The sequence below is a fragment of the Anolis carolinensis genome, chromosome 2, assembly GCF_035594765.1.
Source record: "Anolis carolinensis isolate JA03-04 chromosome 2, rAnoCar3.1.pri, whole genome shotgun sequence".
Classification (NCBI taxonomy): Eukaryota; Metazoa; Chordata; class Lepidosauria; order Squamata; family Dactyloidae; genus Anolis; species Anolis carolinensis.
Genome location: NC_085842.1, coordinates 268,532,874 through 268,553,937, shown reverse-complemented (window position 1 = coordinate 268,553,937; position 21,064 = coordinate 268,532,874).

The following is a 21,064-nucleotide window of genomic DNA, read 5'->3' as shown; positions in this document are numbered from 1 at the left end:
CCTTGCCAAACTACAAATCCTAGAATTCCATAGCAATGAGCCAGGGATGCCATGGCATGTTAAAGTGGTGTCACACTGCATTAATTCGACAGTGTACATTCAACCCAAGTCATCCAATATCACCAACAGCTGTGCTCAGGGTTTGTAGACTCCTTGATTTACTTTCTCCATCTGGAAGGCAGTCTTCCTTTTAAACCACCTACTACAATGCAGTCTGAGCCCTTCCACATGCACAATGGAGGACCCTCTCACAGTGACACCAGAGGCAGTTGGCTGTAGCTAGCTGAAGTGTTGGCTGTTGCTAGGTGAAGTGGCCTGCTGTGATGTCACTGGAAAAAAGAGCATGCGGGTTTTGGATCAGATTAGAGCAATGCCTGATATTATGGGATTATTTCTGCTCCAGTTTTTATCTACTGTTCCATTCCACAAATGTGCCAATTTTGAAACTCTAAGGGATTTTAATTGTGCATTGCTATTAGCATTTCCAAGAGCACATTAATTTAACTTTTCCACCCACTCAGTTCTGGATCTTAATGAGATCACATCTGCGGAGGCTAATCAGAAAGTTTTGAATCAGTGACTCTTTACTATTAATGCTGTGTTTAAAACATCATAAATAGGCATGTGGGCAAGTGGCTGGGAACAGGAGGGTTTTGTTTTAAACTCATATACACTGGTAGAAAACAAGTAATCATTGCAATTTCTACTCCTTAATAGGATATAGCAAAGAGCATCTGATATTCTTTAGTGCCCCCCCCCCCATTCCAAGCATTAATGAGGACTGAGGCCCCTTCTACACTGCTGTATAAAATCCAGATTACAGTATCTGTTTTGAACTGGGTTATATGGCAGTGTAGACTCATATAATCCAGTTGTGGATTATCTGCTTTGATAATCTGGATTAGATGGCAGTGTAGAAGGGGCCTTAGTATTAAAAAAAACTCCATCCCATTTAGAGATTCAGTCAATCCTGAACCTATGCCCCTTTGTAGCATATTGAGGCAAGCAAATATATGATTTTTTTCTTTTTTTAAATAAAATCGTTTCCGGAGATCCGGAGCTGTGAATGCTAAAGTATCTGAGGCTCTCGCAGCAGCTGTACACTACAAACTCTATCAAATCTAATCCTTTAATCAAATGTATCAATCTGATTATTTTTGTATAATTTGTATCTTTTATATACTGTGTAAAGTTTCAATTCCTGCTAGATTACGTGTATAAACTGTTTGTAACTGTTTGTAATCATGGCAACTACACCTATTGATAACTGGCAAATAGAAGGAGAAAACGTGGAGGCAGTGACAGACTTTATATTTCTAGGCGCGAAGATCACTGCAGATGCAGACTGCAGCCAGGAAATCAGAAGGCGTTTACTTCTTGGGAGGAGAGCAATGGCCAACCTTGACAAAATAGTGAAGAGCAGAGACATCACACTGGCAACGAAGGTCCGCATAGTCAAAGCAATGGTATTCCCCACAGTAACCTATGGATGCGAAAGCTGGACCATAAGAGGCTGAGCGAAGGAAGATAGACGCTTTTGAACTCTGGTTCTGGAGGAAAATCCTGAGAGTGCCTTGGACCGCAAGAAGATCCAACCAGTCCATCTTCCAGGAAATAATGCCCGGCTGCTCACTGGAGGGAAGGATATTAGAGGCAAAGCTGAAGTATTTTGGCCACATCATGAGGAGACAAGAAAGCTTGGAAAAGATCACGATGCTAGGGAAAATGGAAGGAAAAAGGAAGAGAGGCCGACCAAGGGCAAGATGGATGGATGGTATCCTTGAAGTGACTGGCTTGACCTTGAAGGAACTGGGGGTGGTGATGGCCAACAGGGAGCTCTGGCATGGACTGGTCCATGAGGCCACGAAGAGTCAGAGACGACTAAACGACTGAGCAGCAGCAATATGTGTGTGTGTATGTGTGTGTAACTTGAAGGCAGCCACCTCTCCATGACCCAGTTTGCATAATCTCCTGGGAAAGTGGACTTTGGCCAAGATCCCTCTAGCTATTTCCTAAGCTACATGACTGTCAGAACCATTGTATGTATAGATAAATGATTATCTTTATCAACTAAATAGGCTCATTATGTTTATCCATTTAACCTGAGGTTGAGAGTCTGCCGCAGAAGAAGGGGCTTAGTAGATGTGTATTCATTAACCTTCTATGCCAATAGTCAAGTCCTTGATTGTCTAAATCCAACACCTTTGTCTTTTGATCACTACACTTTTGTCTCACAAAAACCAGATACTTGAGTTAGAGACTCATCTGCATATCTACACCATTGTTGCCTCATTATCTGTGCCCTTCCAGGGGGTGTCTCTGTAATGAATTGGTCCATTGAACTAACCAATCACCGCTGTCATTCTTCCACCCCTGGAAAACTCCTCTTGCAGGCTGTGACATCAAGGGAACCACTGGCCAATTCGGGCAGAGATCTTAACCTGCTTCTTTTTCAGCCATTCAGGGGAGGGAGCAGGAAGTCTGAATAGTTGTCAGAATTGTATAAGATATTATGCATTTCTCTGTATGTTTATGCTTGTACCTGTTAAAGCAAATTGCTCATATGCCTAATTTTTGGCTGAATCATAATAAACCTCTGTGGCTTGTCTTCAACCTGGTGAATGTGTTTCTCTATCCTGGATGATCTGGTTTAGCAAATGATCACCAGGCACAGACCCTTTAACCGTGGTTTTAGCCGAAATCACTACATTCTCTTCTTTGTTCTTCAACTTTATTTTTATCACTCCTATAGGCAGTTGCATTTCCCAGGATCACTTGCCTCTTGTCTCTTGCTGTTGCTATGCTATCTCTAAAGGCTGCTGTGATTCAAGTGAACAGGACTTCCTTAACCATTCTCTGATATGGATCTAAAGACCAATACAAGCTTTCAAGGCAACAGCATATCATGGACTGATAGAAGTCAAGTGATGTCATTAATATCTCACAATCATGCCTTAGATCTTGCATACAGCAAAACTATACAAAAATTAAATGAAGAGCACAATTACATAATCTTTGATTAAAGCATTTCAGATTACTTCTCTGGCTGTCTATCTCCCTGGACATTGTCATGTATGACTTGATGTATTTGTGGCTAAAGTAACACAGGAAAAGAGACAAGCTACATCCTTCTAAGGAGAAGGAGCAGAACATTTGCAATAGGTTCAAAGTATGCCACCAAATATAAAACAATTGTGAGAACGTTGACTTGAGAGGCACTTTCCCTGTAAAAATTTGCCTAACACAACCTTCATTTCTGCAACATAAAATCAAAACTCTCAAAACTATGTAATTTCTTCTTTGTTTATATTTCCCCAAATGCAGGGCCGGTTTACCCTATGAGGCCGGTTAAGCCGCGGCCTCGGGTGCACGCTGCTAGGGGGCGCTGTCGACGCCTCGACAGCACCCCGTAGCGCCGCCGCTGCCGCCGCTGCGCCGCACCAAACGGCAAAGCACTGAAGTTGCTGGACGCAGGCACAGATCGGCTGGGCGATCTGCGCCTGCGTCCAGCAACTTAGGCCGGCTAGACCAGGCCGCGCTGGGCGGGAGGCGGGGCACTGTCAGGGCGGTGCCCTGCCCCCCGCCCAGCGTGCCACCCCGCCCAGCGTGCCCTGGCCCCGCCTCCCACGCTGCGTGGGGGGGGGTCAGGGCGAGTAGCGCAGGAGACGGGGCCAGGGCATGCTGGGCGGGAGGCGGGGCCAACCCTGGTCCTGCCTCCTGCCCAGCGTCCCCTGGCCCCGCCTTCCACGCTGCGTGGGAGGCGGGGCCAGGGCACGCTGGGTGGGAGGCAGGGCCAACCCTGGCCCCCACCTCCCGCGCTACTAGCCCTGACCCCGCCTACCATGCTGCGTGGGAAGCAGGGTCAGGGGTCGCTGGGTGGGAGGCGGGGCCAGGGCGCGGGAGGCGGGGCCCACCGGCGCCGCAGGAGGCACATGGCCACGCCTCCCACAGCGCCGGCGGGGGGGGGGCTTTTCCCCACCCCCGTTTAATATTTTAAATTTTCTCCGGCCGGCCCTGCCCAAATGATAAAGACATATATTGTTCTGAAGATCTGTTGTGTCAGAAAATTGTTATCCTTTCTTGTCCAGAATTCCCTCCCAGAATGCCTGTCTCTGCTGTTTTCTTCCTTTGCTCTTCAAGACTCACCTTTTCTCTGAAGCTCAAGTCCCCAAGCCATGCTATTACCAAGCCAGTAACAATTGTTTAAATATTTCTTGCTACAGCTTTTTAAAAAACTAGATATACATTTACAAACTATGCAAAGTATATCAAAGTAATTTCTTTGTGGATCAAATTGTGCTTTGTCACTTAATTCAAAGATACAAGACAGCAACATTTGGATTTTTGAATTCTATATAAGATAGGGTTGAGTCCAGATTATGTCACACTGAACTCAGCGGGGCCAAGTTAATTACAGTCATCCATTAAAATTAATGGAATTAAAGATTACTTACTTTATACCCAAACTATTGAGGGGGATTAGGAATTTAAAAAGCAAACTCCATAAAACAGGGATAATTTCTAGAGTGCAGTGTAAATCTAAGTGAAAGTCACAAGATGGCAGAACAACACCGAGTATGTTGTAGACAAGTGTTGAAAATCATTGCTCTCCATATAAGCCAGAACTGATGAAACAGAAGGAAGCATAGGAAGTAGTAAGGAATACCCTGTTTCCAATTGTCTGATTCAAGTGAAGGTACACCGAGGTAACCATGATCATTATAGGCTTCCTGTGACTGTTCAGTCCATTGTTGTTCTGTATAATAATGATCCACCCTAATTCTTTGCTGTTGACTCACTGGACAAAGAGCTTTTTCCTGAGATTGATCTGAGTTCACTACTGAAATGAAAACCTTGCTCTTTTTATGATACCGAGAGGGCCATATGTCAGTTTATGGAGTACTTTACTCCTCTGGATAGATGGAGGTGGAATTATATCTCCTGGCAGCCTCCAAGAATCTTTCCCTTTTAAATAGGTTAGTGGTGCTCCTATGTACTGTTTTACATTTAAAAAATAGTTTTTCAAATCCAGAAATGAGATTCTGTATTCCTCCAAAAGTATTGTTTTGCATTTTGGGTTGTTTATGTAACCCCTGAATTATTGAAAAAAAATGACTCCTCTAATAACAATAACTATAAATGTATAACATATTTTTACAGATTTTAGCTGGGTCTCAACCCCAGCCCAATCCTAAACATTCCTGGGAGGATTAAATCCCACAGGCTATAGGCAATGTCTATCCCAAGAAGACAGTGGTCCCACACGCCTTATAGAGGTTTGCACTGACAAAACATTTTAGGCTTCTCCTATGTCTTGATTCAGATTTATGCTTTATTAATAGAGAGGGGAGAAGACTCACATATATCCACAAAAACTAGGCTACAACCATAGACATATTTTGAGGCATCCAAAAACTGTTTGGAAACTGGACATCCAGGAACCCTAACACCTTGATCTGATCAACTCTCCTTTTGTGATTTTATGGAAATCCCTGGAACCAAGTTTAGGTTGTGACTATTGACCTTTCCCTCAGCTCCCGAGCCCCACTCACTCAGCCTCAAGAGAAATAAAAATAAAAAGATAAAATCCCCTTAACCCTGTTGCCCCAAGAAACGCCTTCATATACAGATATAGATAGATAGATAGATATGAAGTAATACATTTATTTAATTAACAAAACAGACCTGGCTCTTTCTGTCTGTCTACTGGGTGTCCCTTTCCTTTTTTCCTAACTTCTTCACTGTTGCAAAACTTGCTATAATTGAACTGCCAGCTCCAATATGATTCCATTCCATTTCTACAACTGAGCCCCTTTTGTGCAATAAACCTGCACAATATCAATTACACCCAAGGTTATCAAATATCATAACTTACATTGTGTAGTGCTTATGTGACTTTAGATTATGTGGACTCCCTGCTGAGAAACTGATTGCCAGTAACCCCCATGACCCAGGACTCATCAAGGACTTCATTTACCCACTTGATTGACTTTCTGGTTTCTCAAGCTTCACTCTTTGTGCAGAAGATTATTCCAAGCTTCCAAAGTCCATTAGTTCTAAAAACCAATTCTTTCTAGTCTGGACAATGGGGCCCACATTCCTCAGTGGTAGGCACAACAGACCTTTAATTTTGAACCTCACCAATCCAAGATATTCTCTCTTCCTCTCTGCCTCAATCTGTGACATCAGGAAGAAGTTTCAGCCAATGAGAAGGCAGATCCTAAGAGGCACAATTCCTGAACCAATCAGGGGAGGGAAAGGGTCTTCTGAATAGCTGCCAAAGGTGATAAAATTCTTTGCACTGTATTATATGTGATGTCAGGTTTTTTTTTGGCGATTATGCAATTCTGTCATTCATCTGGCCAGGTGACTAAACCTCTGTTATTGCCATCAAACCCGGTCATGTTTTTACTGGCTTTCAAAGTACAGTAGAGTCTCACTTATCCAACATAAATGGGCCGGCAGAACGTTGGATAAGCAAATATGTTGGATAATAAGGAGAGATTAAGAAAAAGCCCATTAAACATCAAAATAGGTTATGATTTTACAAATTAAGCACCAAAACATCATGTTATACAACAAATTTGACAGAAAATGTAGTTCAGTACGAAATAATGCTATGTAGTAATTACTGTATTTACGAATTTAGCACCAAAATATCATGATTTATTGAAAACATCGACTACAAAAGTGTGTTGGATAATCCAGAACGTTGGATAAGCGAGTGTTGGATAAGTGAGACTCTACTGTAGCATGGGGTGCTGGGCAATAGACCTACACTGCCCCCTGGTGGCAGATAACTGATTTAAGTAACACCTGGAGCAGAAAAGTTGTTCTTGAACATCCAAAAGTTTCTCTTCCCTGATATGCATGCTGGACTTTAGCTCTATCTGCCCACTTACTGATACTATCTTAAAATATTTTAGATAGCTCCAAAGCAGTTAGAAAGTTGGGTTTTGGTTCACAGGCAACTACTGAAAGCTTGACTTTTTCTGTCATTTACCCAAAACACATACAACAAAATATGTGATATGGACAGACTAAAAGACAGTATTTCAGCACATAGCAAATTAAAAGGATCAGGCTAAAGTGGATAAAAAAAGATTGGTGGGGTCTCATGCCTTAAGGATATGTAGGCCTAACTCCCCTTTTTTACTTGGTTCAAAAGGATATACGGTAATTTCTTCAAGCTTGGATTCAAAATAATAGTTATAGCAAATTAATATGCATTTTTTCATTGGCACAGATTTACAGATTCATTTGAAATGACATAATTTATTTATTTTCTTAAACATTATCTCTCATTTTCACAAAAGAATTACATTCACGGCAGATAAGGCATAACTGAAAAGAAATCAGACAAGTGTGATGTTACTGTGACTTTGGAGATTTAGTCAACTGGTGTCAGGACCCAGGCTGCAGAGCACCAATAACCATGCGCAGAGGCCAGAATCTATCTAATATCTTTATTAAAGGAATATATAAAGTCAGTAAAAACAAGTGTAGAATATAGTTCAGGAGTAGACCTTTCAGGAAAGGTCAAATATAGTCCAGGAAAACAATGTCCAATATGTGATATTAAAGTCCAAAGTTATAATCCACTTCACCGAAACACACACTATTTGGCAAGCAATAGTGTGGGGAACTGTCCATAGTCTTTGAGGCTTAAGGTAAATCCGAAGGAAACTGGAAAACAAGGCTTGAATCTGAGAAGCAAGGTCCGTGGTTTAAAACGCAAGGCAAGGCAAGACTTGAAACTTGGCAAGATCAAACTTGAAGCAAGGCAAACATGAATCAAGAACTGAGTCCATAGAAGTCCATGGTACAAGGCTGGGCTGGAAACTTGATCCGGGATCTGGGAACTGGAGTACGAAGTCTACACACGACTCACTCCTCAAGCCGACGAATTGACTCCGCAAGGATTTCTGTGCGGGCAAACACCTATAAATGATCTTGTTTTCCCGCCAAGGAACACTTTCTCTGGGGAACAAGAAACGAAACCTATACTGTGTCCAGATGCATGACTCCTTAAAGTTTCCCAAGGGAAACAGACTTAATCAGCTAATTGTCTGGCAGCTATCCTGGCGCTCCGGCGAGTCGCCTCTCGAGCGCCCCTATCTTGATTATAATCATCCCGGCGAGAAAATGGGGGAGATTTCTGCTCAAGGCTTGTTTGGCTGACTTCTTGTGGGCAAACATCTTGCAGGTGCAAGGGCTCCAAATCTGGCAGAAACGGTGGGAAACCCAAGTTTTCCTCTTCATCTGCCTCAATAGTACTAGGAACGGGACTACATGGCCCATGAGTCATCACAACTGGAGTGTAGAAATGGATGAGTGCAGTGTTGTCAAGCCATGAGGAGAGGTGGGTAAGAAATAAAATTATTATTATTATTATTATTATTATTATTATTATTATTATTATTATCTATCCTTTATCTGTATGGCTGTGGAATATAATATCTGTAGGGTACCCCCTATTTTTCACAAATATTTGGTTAGTCAGGATTACTCAGAGAAAGATAACTTATGCCTCACCATGAATAATGAAGTGAGATCTGATAAATAAGGTCCATCATCCAATTAGAAGCAATGGAAGAAGCCTCCATCTCATAGTGAAATGCCTCATTTGATATCATTTTGAAGCTCATTTATAACTGGAAGCTCAATTATTTCTTTTTACAGCCTCTCACTTCATAGCAAAGCATTGTGTCATAGAGCAGAAGAGACATATATAATCAAAACAAGGGGTTATTAAAAACAATCTGAAAATCATCACCATGATCTTCATTTGAGAAACAAATTTTCAGTGCTCAAAATACATTCCTAGAACAAGGAATATATATGACTTTGAGGATCTTATGGAGGGGCGGGAAGAAAAATTCTGTCATAAATAGAGCCTTTGCCATAACTACTTTTTTGCCATTATACCAGGATGCACCTGACCATACTTTTTTTCCCCTCAACCCAAAAATAGATACTATGAACCCAGTGACTCATATATGCGTCATATAAAGCTGAAAGAGTACCAAGGATTTCCACAAAAGTTCATTTGTTTCTTTGCTAGCTGTTGAGCTTGTTTGGGATATTAAAGACAGTTAACTTTCCATATCTACACATTCTGCATTCAGCCAGGAATTTTTTAACATCCAAAAGACAAAGCTTGATTTTGCCATTTATATAAGAGACACCATTTTACTCTGCTAGTGTCTATAATGGAACTTGGCATTCACAGATATTGGTATTAGGGTTGTTCTTTTGGGGTAAACCTTGCCCCGTTTCGCTTTCGTTGGGGGCCCCAATCCGTTTTTGGGAGCCTCCCAAAATTAGATGTTTGTTTTCGGTTTGGGGCCTTGAACATTGGACCTTTTATGGAGGAACTGGCTTCTCAGCTAAGGGGAGGACTCTTTCTGAGACTCCAAGCGGGGAGGGGACAGCAGGCATGCTTGGTGCAGGCGAGGGAGAGCATTTGAGGCTGGAGGGAGGCACGCGCCAGCGAGTCTTTTCAAGGCAGGGGGAAAGTGCCTGCACAATGTGGAACTGAGAGTGGCCCAGCAACATCAGGGGAAGGAGAAGCAGGAGCAGCTTAGGTAATTTGTAATGCTATTTACAGTAGAGTCTCACTTATCCAACGTAAACGGGCCGGCAGAACGTTGGATAAGCGAATATGTTGGATAATAAGGAGAGATTAAGGAAAAGCCTATTAAACATCAAATTAGGTTATGATTTTACAAATCAAACACCAAAACATCATGTTATACAACAAATTTGATAGAAAAAGTAGTTCAATACGCAGTAATGTTATGTTGTAATTACTGTATTTACGAATTTAGCACCAAAATATCACGATATATTGAAAACATTGACTACAAAAATGCGTTGGATAATCCAGAACGTTGGATAAGCGAGTGTTGGATAAGTGAGACTCTACTGTATTAGAAAAAAGTCAGTCTTTCCTTTTGTTTTTTAATTAATGCTCCCATTAGAAAATGCATAAGGATGTGGGTGAACTATAACTCCCAAAATCATGGGTCAATCCTCCACGAATCCTACCAGTACTCACAATTGTCCATATTGGGTCTGTGTGCCAAGTTTGGTTCAGATCCATTATTGGTGAAGGTCACAGGGTTCTCTGAATGCAGGGAGAACTATAATTACCATCATGTTGGGTCAGTCCCCACCCCAAACCGCACTGTATTTAAAGTTGGTCATATTGGGTATTTGTGCCAGGTTTGGTCCAGATCCATGAGTTGGGTGCACATTGCTCTGTCGATGAGGGTGAACTATAACTCCCAACCTCTGAGGTCAGTCCCCTTGAAACCCCACCAGTATTCAAAGTTTGGCATGTTGGGTCTGTGTGGCAAGTTTACTAATTCCATCACCAGTTTGGTACAGAGTGCTTTCTGAGTGCTGGTGAACTACAACTCCCAGAATTCAAAAACAGCCCCAACCCCAACAGTATTCAATGTTGGCCATGTAGATAGTGTGCCAAGTCTGGTGCAGATCCATTGTGGGCTGGGTTCAGAGTGCTCTTTGATTGTAGGTTAACTAAAAATCCTAGCAGCTACAACTCCCAAATGTCAAAATCAACACACATACCCCCATCCCACCAGTATTCAAATTTCGGCGTATCAAATATTTCTGCCAAATTTGGTCCAGATCCATAGTTGATGGGTTCACAGTGCTCTCTGAAGACAGGTGAACTACATCTCCCCTAAATCACTGTCTATTCCTCCCAGATCCCTCCAGTATTTTCTGTCGGTCATGAGAGTTCTATGTGGGAAGTTTGCCACAATTCTATTGTTGGTGGGGTTCAAGGGACTCTTTTGTTGAAGGTAAACTATAAATCCCAGCAACTACAACTCCCAAATGACCAAATCAACCCCACCAGTATTCAAATTTGGGCATATTGGGTATTTGTGCCAAATTTGGTTCAGTGAATGAAAATACAGCCTGCACATCAGATATTTACATTATGATTCATAACAGTAGCAAAATTACAGTTATGAAGTAACAATGAAAATAATTTTTGGTGGGGGTCACCACAACATGAGGAACTGTATTAAGGGGTCCCGCCATTAGGAAGGTTGAGAACCACTACTGTAGAATAAAAGGCGCTCAACTGTAGGCACGCTCCGGACCTGTTTGCATGCCCCGCCACATACGTACTCTCTTTCTAAGGCAGGGAGGCAAGTTTCACTGCAGACAAAAGCCTGCTTTCGTGTTGAGCAGATTTTCGTGCAGGGAGAGGACTTCCCATTTCATGCTCCTGAAGAAGCGGAAGACACAAAAGAAACAGTAAGAACGGTAGGAATGAATTCCATGAACAACTCTAATTGGTATCCACAGGACTCCTGGAACCAAGGGCCTAATGTATATATCACTAACTAAAATTTTCAGTTAACCAGAAAACACACTTTGGTAAAATGTCTGAAAAGGTCAGTGTTAAAATAATAACCACTAACAGAAAAGTTCAAACAGGATTTTGTCGTTGTTACTGCTGCTGCTGTGATAATGATGATTACTATTATATTTCTATGCCACCTTTTTCCCAGATTGGGATTCAAAACAGATTAAAATAATTACAAGGCACTGTTAAGAATCCACAAGATAGAGAAGTTAAAACACGATTAAACAATTAAAAAAATAAAATCAGGTTAAAACATGCTTCATAAAAAAACACAGCAGCACAATTGGCAATATCCAGCTCATTGTGTAAGATGGGTCTTATATAGTCATTCATCAAATGCCTGTTGTAATAGAAAAGTATTTTCTATGAAAACAGTAGGGAGGGTGCTAGTCCAGGAGAGAGTTGCAGGGCCTAAGAAGGCTTCGAATGTGTCTGCAAGATGCACCTACAGAAGCAATGGAACTGAGAAAAGGGCCTTCCAAGAAGATCTCAAGGCTTTATAATGGAGAATACTATCCTTCAAATAATGTGGACCTAAGGTCAGATATAAACAAACCTTGAGAACTGCTGGGCTGACTACTATTGGCAAGTAGTTGCCAACTTTTAGGAATATACAGTTCTTTGGGTGAAATAATTTTCACCTTTAGTGGCACTATTCCGAGCCAAAACATCGTTTGTTTGAACAAAACTGAAATCCATTTCTCTGTTTCAGTTGGAAAGATTTTCTCCATGTTAAGAGGCACCCTGGCCAAATTATTTCCAAGTTTCCATAATAACAGGCTTATGTGCTCTCCGATCTGGCAATCCAGTTGGCTGAATGTGTAATATAATGTCTGAGAAGTCTTATCTCTGGAATAAATGAGATTCTGAACCATTTATTAAGGCTTTGCCTGAAAAAGATAGTGGCTGCAATAATTCCAACTGCTTGCCAGAAAAAGGGAGAAAAAGAGAATGAGGGAGAGAGATGCCTTTTACCATTTTTTTTCAGACTTTCGGTTGTATTCTGTAGACTACCTTATCAGTACAGTAGGTGGAAGATATGCTGTGTCCATACTGAAACGTTAAGCCTGTGCAATGGATTCAAATTCCCAGAGCGCTTTGAAGATAGGTGATCTTGAGTAAGGCCCCTTCTACCCTGCCCTGCATCCCAGGATCTGATCCCAGATTATCAGTTTATCCCAGATGATCGGTCAGTGGAAACTCATATAATCCAGTTCAAAGAAGATAATCTGCGATCAGGTCCTGGGATACAGGGCAGTGTAAATCCAGCCCTATCTCTTGGGTCCCTTCTATACTGCCATATAATCCATATTATCAAAGCAGATAATCCACATTATCTGCTTTGATCTGGATTATATGAGTCTACATCGCAAGATAATCCAGTTTAAATCAGATGATCTGAATTTTATATCGCAGTGTAGAAGAGGCCTCAGCTGCCCTCCACAAATGATAGGGAAATGTCCAGAATAGTGTTTTTGATCTCCTGGAGACATTAATTGACAAAAGATGGAAAATGAAGACACTCTAATACCAATTCCCTTTCGCTGCTGTAGTCTGTAACAACTCCTGCAACATTCCTTTGATCTGCCAATATCTCCCGAAGAGCAGATTCATAGCAGGGCACAGGAGGTGAACGAGAAAGAGCAGATGTCTGAAATGGAATTCCACTTACAGGATCTCAGGATCCCACCTACGGTCTTTTTGCTTAATGCCTTCTTCAAACAGGATCCATTTCCAGTGTTTCATTGTTCTACACAAAAAAAAATTAAAAATCTGCATTTGCTATTTTTGGCCAAAAATACCAAAGCACATAGTCCTGTGCACACATTTCCGGTCTGTTTTCCTCTTCAATGTAGCCGTTCAGACATAAAGTAAACAACATGCAAATTTTTCCTTTGCTGAGATTATACAGAATAGCTGTCTGAAAACAAACATAAAGTTTACAGCCTTATTAATATTAGAACTTCTTAAGACATATATATGTTATAACTTATTGTGATAGTGTTTATATTCATCTGTAATTCTTTCAAGAAGGGCTTTCCCCCAAAACTAATTAATTTTCCTGCAGGACAAAGAGCATAGTATTCACTGCCTATCTCCAACAAAAATCTGTCATATAATTCTCCTTGGAAACGTAGGGTGCATCTACACTGTAGAATTAATAGTTTTGCACCACATTTCCCCCATCTACAATGCCATAAAAACCTAGATTATCTGTTTTGAACTGGATTATCTGGCAGTGTAGATTCATATAATCCAGTTCAAATCAGATAATCTAGATTCAGAAACTGGATTATATGACAGTGTAGATCCAACCTGAAACTGCATTATACGGCAATGCAGAAGGTACCTTTGTCCCATCTTTAGCAAGAATTGGAAATCTCGAGTCTGAATCCATTATATTAGAATAGAATGGGCCCTTGGCATCAGCTAGGATATATCCTTTTTTGCCTCATCTACACTGCCATATGATGCAATTTGAAATTGCATTATATGGTCAGTGTAGACTCACACAAATCAGTTTAACTGTATTGAACTGAATTATATGAGTCTATACTAACCATGTAGTGCAGTTTCAAACTACATTGTATGACAGTGTAGATGAGACCTTACATTGTACTAAGAGTGTGAGTGAAAATGTGAAACCATAGACTTTCTCTCCTCCTGTGTTTCAGGATATTTGAGGAGAAAACCAAATCATATGACTAATGAATTTAATGATGACCCATTGCTTAATTATTGTCAATGTCATAAACCACAGCAGGAAATGTTTTTTTGTTTTTGTTTTTTTGTTTTTTGTTTTTGGTGCCAGGAGCAATTTGAGAAACTGCAAGTTGCTTCTGGTGTGAGAGAATTGGCCTTCTGCAAGGACGTTGTCCAGGGGACGCCTGGATGTTTTGAAGTTTTACCATCCTTGTGGGAGGCTTCTCTCATGTCCCCGCATGGAGCTGGAGCTGATTGAGGGAGCTCATCCACGCTCTCCCTGGATTTGAACTGGCAACCTTCAGGTCAGCAACCCAGCCTTCAAGTCAGCAGTCCTACTGGAACAAGGCTTCACTGGGGGCTCCTAGCAGGAAAGGCTGACAAAGTATGATAAAGAGCTTGTTTTATTTCATCTACATCTGAGATTAGAATTCTTGGGCTTTTCCCACTAGACAGACTACAAATCCCATCAACTCCTAATGACTGCCAAACTGTCTGGGGCAAATGGGAGTTGGAGTCCAACTATATCCAAATATGCATTAAACCCAATGTTTGTTTCAGGATACTGAAGCAATCCATCTTAACGACAAAAAATGATTGGAGCTCAGGTATAGGAAATACATGCTGTGGATGTGTAAATATGGCAAATCCATTTCAATTGGGCTGTTAAGTTTTTTAAGGGCTTATAAAATAAAACTGGGTCATTGTGACAAAACCACAGCAAGATTTAAACTCAGATTGTATCATAGCCTGCATCTTTCTGATGTTGCTAGGTAATAGCACCCTGCCATTGGAAGGAATGCCAGCCAATGAAAATACATTCTGATGATGTAATAATAGTGGTTGTCCCTTTCTTTCCGTCTCATTGGCTGTTAGTCTTGCCATTGGGTTTTGATGAAGCAGATTTAGGCAGCACGGTGAGCGTAGTCACCTTGAAGGCAGCAGACACCATTCAGTGCCGTTATAAATAATTCTGAAAGCACTGCAAGCTGCTGGGAAGCCTGCAATTGCAAGGCACAGAAAAGTATAACGTTCATGTCATGGCGCTATAATTTAGGTCATGCACATAACAAGTCCAGCTGATATTCAACTGGATGAAGGGAGAAAACGCAGGTGGAATAATTATTTATTCTGCCATTTCTATTATGCCTTGGTCTTGTTTGCAACCCCTTGAAGACAAGGAACACAAAAAAAAAATTAAAAGGAAAATGTAAGAATAACCTGGGCTTTTAAAAGCATGTGCTAAAGGGGAGGATCAATTAAATGATAAGTTCTTTAAAATTTAATTAAAATAGTTTGTGTTTTGTTCAAACACTTGCTGACTTTCATTTTCCTGATTATGCCCTATGGACCACCCCTGCCCACTTACCATCACTACGCTTTGCAATCTGTTTGCATCAGATGCAAATAGATATTTTCAGTTTATGGCCTCTCTAATGTGACCCCATGATGGGGTTTTCTGGGGCTGCAAGGGTGCGATTTGCCTAAGATCACCCAGTGACTTTCCATAATTGAGCTTTGGCCCCCAAGCTGTAGTCTAAAGATTTCATCAGACACCATCCTCTCCCCATTTCTACACATTTCTAATCCATTTTGAGGATGAAATGCCATGGAGCCCATTGCATGACGTTTCTTGACTTCCAAATGTCACCCTTAGCATTTCAGCCTCGAAAGGTGGTTGAAGCGTGTAGAAACAGGAGAAAGGAAGACAGGGAGAAATCATCTTCTGAGCACCTGAAGCATTCAAAAACATGAGAAAGCACTCAAAAACGTGGGATGGGATCTCTCTGATTCGTCAGTACCATTTCGTTTCAGTGACTTGGAGCAATGGGAGTTCCTTTGGGTGGTCTTCTGGCGATCATTGATGGTCCCATTCTTGTTCCAAGTCCTTCTATTTGAACCTGATTCCTTTTTTAAATGTCACTGACAGAAATTGTGCAATGGAAAGATATCACTACTGTGATAGCTTTATTGCCTCCCTCTGCAGTATGCTGTGCTTTCACAACTTGTTTTTTTTTTAACCTATTGCTGTTACTACCACTGTCAGCCATCACTACTCACAACCTTATATTTCTTCCCTACATTAGTTATAGAACTTAGGAATGCTCTTTTTGTCTAGGTGCTTTAAACTATTATTTGAAAATATACAATTACATGTTTTCATGTATTAGAAATTTAATACATACATTCCTTACATTGTAAAGCATTAATATTTATATTATATTAATAATGATCTCCTTGCTTGAATAGTAAAATTTTTCTATTTATTACAAATTGCCTCTTTGAAGTACTGCGAGGTTTTGGAGTTCCGTGATTCCAGAGATTTCTACGTTCAAAAAAAAAAAAAAAAAGGAAATATGGAGTTGGTAGGGACAGAACATGCCCGTGTGGTGGGTATGCATGCAAAACACAACAGGAGAAAGGCTGGGGAACATATCTGTGTGATGGGAAGCCTTGCAGTGTAGCAGTCAATTTCAGGCAGTTCAGCAAACTTCCCACAGCCCATGTGATGAGATCCTAACACTATAACATCCTGGCTGTACTTTCCTTTTATCCATGTTGCCCTTCTTTGAACCTACTCCAATTTGTCTATATTCTTCTTAAAACGAGGCATCCAAAACTGAACACAGTACTGACCCAGTGTAGAATGCAGTGGACTATAACTTCCCTTGACTTGGAAACTGTTGGAGATAGCAACAGTATCAAGCCTCCTCTATTGAATGTTTTGTCTATTTTATAATGTGGTGGTTTATTTCCTGAAGTTCATGTCTTCTTTGATTTGCAGTTTTCTTAGCTTTATGTAGCAGTGGGAGGGGCTGCAATGGGAGGGGCTGCAGGCCATGTGACTGGTTCAGTGACTGTTTAGAAAGCAACTTAAAAGGATGACAGTTAAAGAATGAGAGTTGAGGCTTGAGTTTGTTTGAGCACTGAAGCCAGTGTTAGGAGTTAGCAGACAGTTGAGGCTTGAGTCCCTTGGAAGTTGACTGTTATGAGAGAGAGCTGTACTGAGCAATATAATTAAAGACTATAAGTTAAAGATACAAATTGAAACATTTTAAAGTTTAACCTGACAAGAAATGTAGCTGTATATTTAAATACATGGAGTTATGAGTAAAACAAACACATTATTTTAAAGAAGTCTACTTGAATCTTTGTCTGCTGAGAGCATTGAATAGAAACAAGATAGTTATGTGCACAATGATCTTACATTACCCAATAAATTAAAGGAACACTTCTGAAACTCTGCTACCCAATAGGTTATGATTCTAACAGGTCATAATCCCCATTAGGTTGTGATCCTAACAGGTCATAATCCAATAGTCCAATAGAAACGATGGTGCTATTAAACTGAAATAACACTTGCCTTTTTTTTTTTGCTGCAGCATCACAGTGTTGGATCATGTTCATGTTATAATTATCAATAACCCAAGGTTCTGCTAAGCCTAGCATCCCCCTTCCTATTTGGCTTTTGTGGTCTAAATATAGAATTTTGCATTTGTCTTTCTAGAATTTAATTCCATTAGATCCTTTTTAATTCTGTTCTGTCTTCCAACATCTTAATGATTCCTCTCAGTTTTATCTCATCTGTAAACTTGATAATCTAAGTCATTGATAAAAATGTTGAAGAGTAGCAGCCCTAGGCACTCCACTCAGGTCTTCCCTCCGGTTTGATGACAACTCTTTGAACATGATTTTCCAAGCAATTACAGATCCATCTGATGGTGGTTCCATCTACTTCACCATTCATCATTTTGCTAATCAACATATTCTTTCCTAAAATTGAAATAAACTTCTACAGTATTCCACTATCTACTAAACCACTGCCTGATCAAGAAAAAGATGAAAGATTAGTTTGCCATAAATTATTCTTGACAAACCCTTGCAGGCACTTACTAATCACTGCATTGATACTTTCAAAGTGACTCCGCTATCATCTCTTTTAATACTTTTCCTGGTATTTAGGTCATCATTGCACTGCCCATACAGAATCTAAGCCTCAGTTAGATAAAATAATAAGCCTGTCTAGAACAGGTTGGGATTTCATGATCCACATCCATGAGGCTATCTCATATTATGCCGGACACCTTTTAAATTTTGAAACAGCTAATTTAAAAACTTTACATTGAAATTAGAAATCAGGATCGAGGGAGACTGGAGTAATTTTTCCTCTCCCAGTGGTCCGCATGACCATGGCAAAGAAACCCAGACTGTCTAAAATTTTAAAATATTTTTGACCACATTTTTCCAATCTCTCAATGTCTCAAAACCTTTTTGAAATGGAAATGAGGGGGAAAGGCGCATTTTTCAGTGATTTTGAGCTGTTTGGGGATGTGATATGAAAAAATCAACTGGGATTTTTTTAAAAATAGGGGCTGGGATCCCACACTTCAGATATCCTAAGGGTCTTGTGGAGCCAATAGACTGTACTTTGACCACTCCTTTCTGAAATAATTAACGTTTAGCCACTCTGCTTCACTTTTGATTTATTTATCAACTTTTGTCTCCAATTCTAAACATTCATATTAGGCAGTAAAGTCCAAGAATGCTGTTTAGACCATTCTCAGACCTTAAAAGAAGAGGGGATATTATTCCCTATCCCTCTTCATGTGCTTTAGTCCTTTATTTAAAATCTGGAGGGAGTACCTGGTATTATTATTTACATTAATTTGGTGTACAAGGCCCATAGAATCATGCAATTGGAAGAGACCACATGGACTATCTAGTCCAACCCCTGCCATGCAGGAAAAGCACAATTAAAGCATTCTTGAGAGATGGCCAAGAGTGGCCATCCAGCCTCCAAAGAAGGAGCCTTCACCACACTCTGAGGCAGTGAGTTCCAATACTGAACAGCTCTTATGATCTTTCTAACGTTCAGGTGGACTCTTCTTTCCTGTAGTTTGAACTCATTGCTCCGAGTCTTAGGAGAAAGGAGAAACAATGATAAATGAGCAAAGAGGTACTTCAGATTGAGGGAGAGGTGTCACTACATGGTAGATCTCAATCTTGGGACTGCATCTGGAAGGTCTACTATGATGGCAGGAACCTCCTGATTTGTGACAGCAACCTCTACTTCTGTGACAGGAACTACCCAATCTGGACTTTACAGAGGGAGGCCTTCTGTACATCCTTGTGCCATGCCCTTTACCCCAGCTGTGCAACAACAAGTGTGCGGGGCCTTGATCACAGTTCTACCCCATAACACTGCTATGTTGCAGCTCCTCATGACACATCTAGAAACGAAGCTGTATGCTGGGGTGAAGGATGCTATGATTTCCTGGTTGTGCAAGAGAAGTAAGAAGACACCCAGATGTGTACACACAGGTGCATCAATGCTGGGGAATAGAACTACAACCCATAGCTTCATTGCTTCTGTTGTGCACTAAGGAAGAAGAGAGGATAAAGGAGCACACTCCCAACAATGAGATAAGTACTTATTGAATGTAAACCTTTCTTGTACCACATTATTGAGTAAATACTTGTCTTAAAATGACATAATAAATAAATAATAGAATCATAGAGTGATTCCCTGAAGTGGATATGATATTCCAGAAGACCAAAGCATAACAGAATAGTACTATCACTTCCCTTAATCTAGATACTATACTCCTAATGATGCAGCCTAGAATCGCATTGGCTTTTTTAGTTGCCATATTATACTGTTGACTCATGTTCACTGTTAACTCACACTGTTGACTCAAATAAATATTAATTCATTATTTCAACATAAGTTTGTGGATCCTCTTGCTCATCCCATTGAATGAGATGCTCAGGGACCCAACACAAGTCCACCACTGGCTTTACGTGTTGGTTCGATGTATCGGAGCAGAATCCTGGGTAGGTAGATCTCATCCATTCTCTGTCAGGGGAAAGGAGAAGGGCATTGTGTTTAATCCCTCAGCATTCTTCCATCCCTGGAGAGCAATACCTATCACATGAATTGTTTAAAAATTATAAAGACTATAAACATAAAAGTGTGATCCTATATACATCTAACTCAGAAATAAATTTCACTGTATCCAGTGAATCTGGGTCTGAGGTAAGAGTGACTGACTGCCCAGGCTGCACCAACTGAGCTGTCACTTAGCCAGCTGAAGGTAATCTATGGATGCATGTGTAAGTCTAAATCTAGAAATTTTTGCCAAAAGATCAACCCATGGGCAATGTATTATAGAGTAGAGTGGTGAAAGGCAGGAGCTCTGTCCATCTTGGGACTAACACAAAGAAGCACTGACCCCCCTCTACTCTCTCTGCTGTAGTATCACATTTGTCTGTTTTGAATATCTGGGTGGGAAAATGGCAACATTGACCAGGAGCAGCTACCCCCCACCGACCCACCCCAGAGTCAAAATTGGTGCTTTCCCCTTTTTGTGGAATGACTCTCAACTTTTTCACAGTCATATCAAAATCAATAATTTAGGCCTCAAAGCTTAGACATAAGTTCGACTTATACATGAATATATATAGTAAACTAAAGCTACACACACACACACACACACACACACACACACACACACACAATCCTAGAGGGATTGGAAATTAGGACAATCTGCAGCCTGACCTAACCTCATGCTAACATTATGACCGGTTCCTTTGCTGCAAGAGTTTGAAGCTAATGTAATTTTACTCCTTTCCACCCTATCTCCTCTCTACCGCCAGCACCCCCTTTTATTCAGCTGTTTTCTATAGGGCTGCCAAGTGTGGCTAAGATCAAATTTTAACATATAATTTTATATATCTAAATTCATAGGACCAGTTTTACCTCTCTAATTTGCTTTTGCTGTTTGAACCCAAATTTGAGAAACCTTTTGAGGCAGGGCACGCGCATATACACACCACCACCATTATGCTTTTATTTTATTTTCTTCTCTTAGCATACTCTGTTTTCTTTCTGCATGCCATTTGGTTATTTTTCTGTAGAAAGATATGAAAACCTTTAAAATGAAGAGCATTTTA